The sequence below is a fragment of the Dasypus novemcinctus genome, chromosome 1, assembly GCF_030445035.2.
Source record: "Dasypus novemcinctus isolate mDasNov1 chromosome 1, mDasNov1.1.hap2, whole genome shotgun sequence".
Taxonomy (NCBI): domain Eukaryota; kingdom Metazoa; phylum Chordata; class Mammalia; order Cingulata; family Dasypodidae; genus Dasypus; species Dasypus novemcinctus.
In genome coordinates, this window is record NC_080673.1 from 39,695,181 (window position 1) to 39,703,922 (window position 8,742).

General features: G+C 39.5%; 1 pseudogene; it reads left to right on the top strand.

Annotated features, from left to right (window-relative positions):
• Positions 1–3,841: 3,841 nt before the first annotated feature.
• Positions 3,842–4,374, top strand: LOC101427969 (protein tyrosine phosphatase type IVA 1 pseudogene; annotated as a pseudogene).
• Positions 4,375–8,742: the final 4,368 nt, after the last annotated feature.

The following is an 8,742-nucleotide window of genomic DNA, read 5'->3' on the forward strand; positions in this document are numbered from 1 at the left end:
TTCACTAACAAGTTATGAAAGTTGACCTACAGACAGTCTCTAAACAAGTTGCATTCCAATAGTTCATTTCTAAGTCACTTGTTAGGAACTTGGAACAATTTCCCATAGAAACAATTTTAGACATGGTGATTTAGATTTCCAGATATGGCCAAAGAACCCATTTGCCCATAAGCAATTTTACTAAAGACCCTAACCACCATATATAATAATATTTTTCTAGAAGAAAATATTTCCTGACTTCTGAATTGGGATTTCTGTAACACATCTTCTCTTGCTCTGGAAGGAGTAGGGGAAGCCCTGAATGCACAGGCTGGTTGGGAGGAGGTGCTGGTGAAAGTGGGAGGGGTGGGAATAAGTAGACTCCTCCAGGACAACAGCAAGGGCTCCGAGATGGGGGAGAGGACTGGTGGGGCCCCCGCCCCAGAGGGCAGTGACCTCTATCACTGTACTTGCATTAAGGAGGATTTGTTTTCTCCTGGCAAAATCTCCCTAAGTATCCAGAATGATGTAACTACTTTCTATTGAGCACACACTAAGGCAAGTGTGTTAATTGCTGGGTCTAAATTATTTCACTTATTTCTCCAAACAATCTCAACATCTCTGAAGGCAATTGTTGTGCCTGCATTTAAGAAAGAAGAGGGAAGTGGACTTGACCCAATGGATAGGGCGTCTGCCTACCACATGGGAGGTCCGCGGTTCAAACCCCGGGCCTCCTTGACCTGTGTGGAGCTGGCCCATGTGCAGTGCTGATGCGGGCAAGGAGTGCCGTGCCACGCAGGGGTGTCCCCCGCCTAGGGGAGCCCCACACGCAAGGAGTGCGCCCCGTAGGGAGAGCCGCCCAGCGCAAAAGAAAGTTCAGCCTGCCCAGGAATGGCATGGCACACACAGAGAGCTGACACAGCAAGATGACACAACAAAGAGACACAGATTCCTGGTGCCACTGACAAGGATAGAAGGGGACACAGAAGAACACACAGTGAATGGACACAGAGAGTAGACAACTGGGGGGGGAGGGGAGGGAAGGGGAGAGAAATTTAAAAAAATAGATCTTAAAAAAAAAAAAGAAAGAAGAAAGGTTTAGGGATGTTAAGTAACTTGCCTAAAGTCACACAGTTAAGAGTCAGGATTTGAACACAAGCCCACTTGACTCTGAATCCACTGTTCCATAGTTAAGGCAGTAAGAATCCCCCTCAGTGAACAGATAGCATTAATTGATTCATTATTAAATGCCTTCTGTGTGGAGGACGTAAGGTGGAGGCATGTGCCTGAAATCGAGTGGACACAACAAAACATACAATCGTGAACATTTAGGTGATTTTTACAAAGCAGTACATGACCAGTGCCAGATGAATTGCCAAAGTTTTAAATTCTCATATAGTTCAGAGCAACAGAGGGAGGCTACCATGAGCCGACGCTATCATGGAAGGTCCCACAAAGGGTGTTGGACTTGAGCTGGTCTTGAAGAAATGGGCTTAGATAGAGGGCAGGCCCAATGAAGGGCCCTAATCAGCAAAATATGCAGGCTAATGATGGTTTAATTAAGAGATGAGACTAGCTTGAGATGTTTGACGTTGGAAAGCAGTTAAAAATAAGATTGGAAAAGTTAACGCCTGAAGGTGCAGAGATCTCTAGCATTTCTTTGTGATAATTTAATTTTTTAAACAATTCATATAATAATAGAGCTCAAAAATAAAATTTATAGAAAGGAATAGAGGAGCCCTCCCCTTCTTCCATAGATCACCGCTGTTAATAAGCTTCCTGTGCATCCTATCAGAGTTTTTGTGCATATACAATTATAAATATATATTTCTATTTTCCCTTTATTAAAATGTAACATGTGGTCTGGAGAAATGGCTTTTAACTTATGATTTAAAATGATTAAGTTTAGTTGTTAACATATAATGCTGTTTCCCAGGGTTCTTTTATTAAATAAATACCAAGAGTTGGGGTCCAGAATAGGGACAGTAACTTCCAGAGGTGGACAAACCCAGAGTCAATTTTGTATCGATGGATCTTTCCTAAGGAGTATGGGCTGAGGTTGGTGAGTTGGATGCTCCTCTTCACTGCTACCACATTACCTTATATTCATCTCACTCTGGTTTTCTTTGCTTTTAATGATTACCTGCTTATGTGTCTGTCTCAGTCATTCAACTGTGAATTCTTTGAGACAAGGACTATAGAGCTTATTTTTTATATAACCAACATATAATATAAAGACTAGCAAATATTAGATATTAAATGAAGGTTTGAAAGATTTACTGGATGTTTGTTGAATGAATGTGAATAACAGGTACTCTTTAGCTGATCTCATCAACAGTCTGGGGTATCTGAATATAGGGGAAGGAATGGTATTTTATTCTATATGGCAATGTAGTTTGGTAAAATACTGTGTAGATGTGTTAAGAAAGATCAGGCAGCAGAGGGAGAAAGAGTGAAGATACGGGGGAGCAGAGGAAAAAATAAAGCAAGGTCTCGGAGCAACCAGGAGGGGTTGGGTCACAGGCAGTGGTGGAGAGGTTTGCCTGAACAGGAAGTATGAAATCATTGTAGGTAGGAGAAGGAGATTGAGATAGTTTTTGTCTGAAGGGCTCGAATTTTTAAAAATTAACAAATTGGAAGAGAATACTGAGGAAAATGGGGTTGAGTGGGGGGGGGACTGAGGAGAGTGGCAAATGTTTGAAATAGTTGTAGGGGCTGAAAGGAAAAGCTGATTGAAAGTAACAGCTGCCTTATAGACTTTCTGGAATAAGGCCAATTATAATTTAAGTAAATGTAAAAACGTTGATAAGCAATGCTGAAAGTCCGTTTGACATTGAAGATTACGAATCTGTAATTCTTCTGTGTCAAATATTACATGAGTTGCTCTGGGCCTTCAGAGATGAAAACTCAACATGCCCTCAAAGAGCTTTTGTGTAGTTGGGACACGGGCATCTGAACCTTCAAAATATTATTTAGTTCCAACATTACCACCTTAAGATTCTAAAATTGTCTTATTGTAACATAGGCAACATTGCAACATAACATGGCTGTCACTGTTTGTAAATATTCTGTCCATGTATGAGAAAAGTTAAGCAACCTGCTAGATACTTTCGGTTATGGTAACGTAAGATAATTTTACTATCCAGGCACTTTATTCCTGAAGCTGTATTGCTCAAATGTTAATATGGCTTCAAAAGAGAAATTACCTTTCTGGACTCATTAAGGGAAGCGTTGTTATAAACAATATATTTTTATCTGTTAAAAGCAGTCAAAGAGGCCTTTGCGCTCGTGTTGGCTTCCCCGGCCGCTGACTGGGCGATGGGCTCCCTTTAGAGCCCCTCGCCGCCGCATAGGGCCTTGTGCCACAGCCGTCTGTTGGCCTTGGGTGGGTGCTTAGGCCACAGTCTTCACCGAGCCAACATATTCCTTTCCGTGGTGTTCTAGTTACACATCTATGGAGTTTCAGAAGGGCAATGGAGATTCCTGCCGGGCACAGCACCGCCTCTACACCGAGAAATGAATTGAAATTCGCTACTACTCCACCAGGAAGCCCCCATTGGAGTGGTCATCCTGGACACACAAGTGTTGAATTGAAATCCGCAGAGCATTTTACAGGAATTCTGACCCGGATGGGGTAAACCTCAGTGCACTTCTCTGTACTGCCCCAGTATTACTGGATGGATGATCGCTGCTTCTTCTTAGGAGGTTCATTTCATGTCCCATTACTCCCAACTTCAAACTCAAAGCACTGAGAATTTCAAGTGCAGTATATTGAGGTAGACTTCGGCTTCTTTACATCATTTCTGTATCAATTTTTGGAATTCTTTCATAACCCCATTGAGTGTTTTTCAACTAAATTTACATGGCTCCAGTGAATCACCCAGCACCTGTGGAAGTCACTACCAGAACACAAGATTTCTTATTACACATAATCCAACCAATGCAACCTTGAGCAAATTTATAGAGGAATTTAAGAAGTATGAGGTTACCATAATAGCAAGAGTATGTGAAGCAACTTACAACACTGCTCTTGTGGAGAAAGGAAATCATGTTCTCTATTACCCTTTGGATGATGGTGTACCTCCATCCTACCAGATTACAGATGACAGGTTAAGTCCTTTAGAAATTAAGTTTTGTGAAGAACCTGGTTGCTGTATTGCTGTTTACTGTGTTGCAGGTCTTGGGAGTACTCCAGTGCTTGTTGCCCTAGCATTGATTTAAGGTGGAATGGAATATGAAGATGCAGTGCCGTGGATAAGACAAAAGCCCTGGGGAACTTTTAACAGCAAGCAACTTTTATATTTGGAGAAGTATGGTCCTAAAATGCGGCTGTGCTTCAAAGATTCCAGTTGTCATAGCGACAACTGCCGAATTCAATGGAATTGGGGTGCCTGATGCTATTGCCTTGGAAGTAGAACTTGAGAGAGGACCTAAATTTGTCATACATATTAGCCAACGTGTTGGTGAGTAAGTCAAATGAAACTTTCACAGGAGTATTGAAAAGCAGTTTCAGCTAATTTGACAGAATTTCAATCTCTATGTTTGGGTTACAATCAGTCTATTTGGACACATAGCAAAAGATTTTTGCTGCTCAGCATTGAAAACGTGTTTATTGTTTGTAACACTTGACCTTTTCTGAAATCATGGAGTACTGAGTTGGTTCTTTTTATTCCCTCCTTATTGCTGTTTGCGCTCTTGCTGTTTATTCTCTGTGTCCAATCGCTGTGTGTTCTTTCCACATCTGCTTGTCTTTTTTTCCTCGGCTTTCTCTTTAGGAAGCACCAGGAACTGCTCCTGGGACCTCCAGTATGGGAGAGATGCATTTAATTGCTTGAGCCACCTCATCTCTTGGTCTGCTACGTCTCTCACTGTTTCTCCTCTGGTGTCCCTTTGTTGCATCATCTTGCTGTGCCAGCTCTCCACCACACGGGCCAACTTGCCATCACCAGGAAGCCCCAGGAATCGAGCCCGGTGCCTCCAACATGGTAGACGGGAGCCCAATTGCTTAAGCCACATCCGCTTCCCAGACTATTGAGTTTTAAGTCTTCTTTTTTTTTTTTTCCTCTATTTTTTTTTAAATGTTACATTAAAAAAATATAAGAGGTCCCCATATACCCCCCACCTCCTTCACCCTACTCCTTCCATATCAACACCTCCCCTACCATTGCAGGGCATCCACTGCACTTGATGAACACACCCCGGAGCACCACTGTACCACTTGGAAACAGTCCACACTATAGTCTACACTCTCCCCCAGCCCACCCAGTGGGCCATGGCAGAACATACAATGTCCAGCATCTGTCCCTGCAGCACCATTAAGTGTCAAAATACCCAGAACAATAATTGTATATTTTTAGTATCATACTGGAACTTAAAGTCCCAGGAATTATGACCAGTCTAGACCTTATTTGGTTTATTCCTTCAGTCACTTCAAACATTGAAAATAGGGCCTACATTGTTACTTTTCTGTTCACTTATGTTTAAATCTCCCACATTTGTACCAGTATATGTGGCAGGTTACAAAACCATTGAATTTTTTTTTTTAAGATTTATTTTTTATTTATTTCTCTCCCCTTCCCCGCCCCCCCCCCAGTTGTTTGTTCTCTGTATCCATTGGCTGTGTGTTCTTCTGTGTCTGCTTGCATTCTTGTCAGTGGCACTGGGAATATGTGTCTCTTTTCGTTGCATCATCTTGCTGCGTCAGCTCTCGTTATATGCGGTGCCACTCCTGGGCAGGCTATGCTTTTTCACATGGAGTGGCTCTCCTTGCGGGGTGCACTCCTTATGCATGGGCTCCCCTACGTGGAGTTCACCCCTGAGTGGCAATGGCACTCCTTGCACGCATCAGCACTGGGCGTGTGCCGGCTTATCATATGGGTCAGGAGGCCCTGGGTTTGAACCGTGGACCTCCCATATAGTAGGCAGATGCTCTATCAGTTGAGCCAAATCCACTTCCCCAACCACTGAATTTTGTTGGATTTTTACGGAGTCTTCTATGGTGATTATTTACTGTCTATCTATAAATCTCATTTTGTGATAATACAGAAACCTCCATTTTGAAAGTCTAAATGTCTTTAATGTCTCCAGACAAAAAAAAAACCTTACAGTTAATTGGTTTACATTTTGGTTACAACTTAAGAGGGATGGCCTGCCAATGAGTAAGAGGGGCTAATAAAAATTTTTTAGTAAAAGTTGTTTTTGTCTTGTGCAGAACATGGAGAATATGCTCTTTAATTTAGTAATCATTTTTAAATGATAGAGATGCTTTGTTAGGGTAGCTACAATAATTCTTAATCATAAAATTTCTGAAATTCTTAAAATTTTTCCATATCTCTTGGAAGTTGTTTACCAACTATTAATTTGTTTTAACTCTGATTTTTTCCCGTTTCCAACCTCTTCAGTAAAAAAAAAAAAAAAGAAAAAAAATCAGGTTTCTGCTATTGAATTCAGCAGACATCTAATATTTTATAGGCCTTCTAAGTTGTGTAACTTAATATTTGGATACTTAATAATTTTTTTTTAAAGATTTTTTATTTATTTCTCTCCTCTTCCCTGCCCCACTCCCCAGTTGTCTGTTCTCTGTGTCCATATGCTGTGTGTTCTTCTGTGTCCGCTTGTATTATTGTCAGCGGCACTGGGAATCTGTGTCTCTTTTTGTTGCGTCATCTTGCTGTATCAGCTCTCCATGTGTGCAGCACCACTCCTGGGCACACTGCACTTCTTTCGTGCTGGGCGGTTCTCCTTACAGGGTGCACTCCTTGTGCGTGGGGCTCCCTTACGTGAGGGACACCCCTGTGTGGCATGGCACACCTTGCACACATCAGCACTGTGCATGGGCCAGCTCATCACATGTGTCAGGAGGCCCTGGGTTTGAACCCTGGACCTCCCATGTGGTAAGCGGACGCTCTTATCTACTGAGCCAAATCCACTCTCCTTGATAATTTATTTTATTATGTAATTGATAAAATGGTGATGTGCATTAATGCTAGATCAACCATATAATTCTGTCTTAGAATGTGTGGTAATAGTTCTGTGGGAGAAATAATTTCACCTGTTTGTAAAAACCTAGTGTGAGAGTTTAAACATCTAAATAATGTAATGAATTTATCATAAAAAAATAAATAATAAATAATTTCTTTTTTTTATTTAATTCATTTTTTTAAAAAATATTACATTCAAAAACATGAGGTCCCATTCAACCCCACTGCCCCATAATAAATAATTTCAATCCTGGTAGATACAAACTGATTTTACTAGGGTACTCAAGTTGACCAAAGACTCAAACCAAATCTCCTCAGATGGAAACTAACCAAGCAAGTTAAACTTGGTCAGGTGTGGGCCCCCGACCTCACATAACACAGCAAACGCATGTAAGTAAGAAATATGCCTATTTAAACACAATAACAACCACAACTGGACAGAAAAAAAATTACATGTCTGTTTAATTTAAATATGTAAAAAGTTCCCATAGTCAATTTTAAGAACATTATGAGAAACAGAATGCCTTCCAAGTTCAGGCTTGCAAAATAACTCACCCTTTCTGCATCAGATCTAGTGTCCACATTGGTAAGGTATATTTTAAAGAGGTTTTTCAGAAAACACTTAGGGCTTTCAAAAGCCAAGAAAAGCTTTAACCTAAAGATACATGAGTATTAACTGCAAATTTTTCTTTTTCATTTATAATTCTCAGCCAAAAGGCAGTCATTTTTACAAATCTGTTTTTGATAATAGAGTCTTAGCTTATTTTATACAAATCATTTTAATAAAAAATTAGAGTTAATTTCTGAAAACCCATGGGAAAAACAATTTTAAAAGTTCTCAAAGTTCTTACTCTTCTTTTCTGTCAAATTCAGATATCGTTTATATTGCCCATATTGCTTTTTGAGGGTCAGTTCTTCATTAGTAGGTACTCTTTCTTTTTTATATTGGTCAAGGAATTCATCCTTAAGACTCCCACAAATGTGAGAACAGACATGTTCAGAAATACTCTTTGAAAGCATTGTCTGAAACAGCACAAAACTGGAAACAAACTAAATCTCCATCCATCTAAATTAAATACAGCATATCTTTACAAAGAAATACTATATAGCAAGTTTTAAAATGTGGTAAATTTATACGACTGACATGTAAAGATGTCCAATAATAGAATTAGATTAAAGACAAAACAGTTGTTGACCAATAAATACAGAATGATCTAATTTTTGTTTTTGTTCCTGTTTTAAAAATATAGTTGAGTACCTTTAGAGACCTAGTCTCAATGTTACATAAATTGTCTAAGAGCATAGAAAATAAAGAAAAACCTCCAAAACTTTTTTATGAAGTATAACATCGATACCCAAATCGTAAAGATAATACATAAAGAGAAAATTATAGACCAATATAACATATGAATGTTGATGCAAATATTCTAGAAAAAAATGTTAGCAAAGAGACTCCATCACCACATTAAGAAAATAATTCATGTGACCAAATGAGTTTTATGCCAGGTATGTGTGATGGTTGAGTATGAGGAAATATATTGCTATAATTCACTTATTAGTAGGTCTAAGGAGAAAGATAAGATTATTTCCATAGATGCTAAAAAAGCCTTTTACAAAATTCAACAACCATTCATTATAAAACATGTTTGAGAAAATAGTACTTGATAAATACTTCCTTAACATTATAAATTACATATTATAAGAAGCCAGCATTTTACTTAATGCAGAAATATTAAATGAATATCTACTAAGGCCAGCAGAAAGGCAAAGAAGTTCACTATTT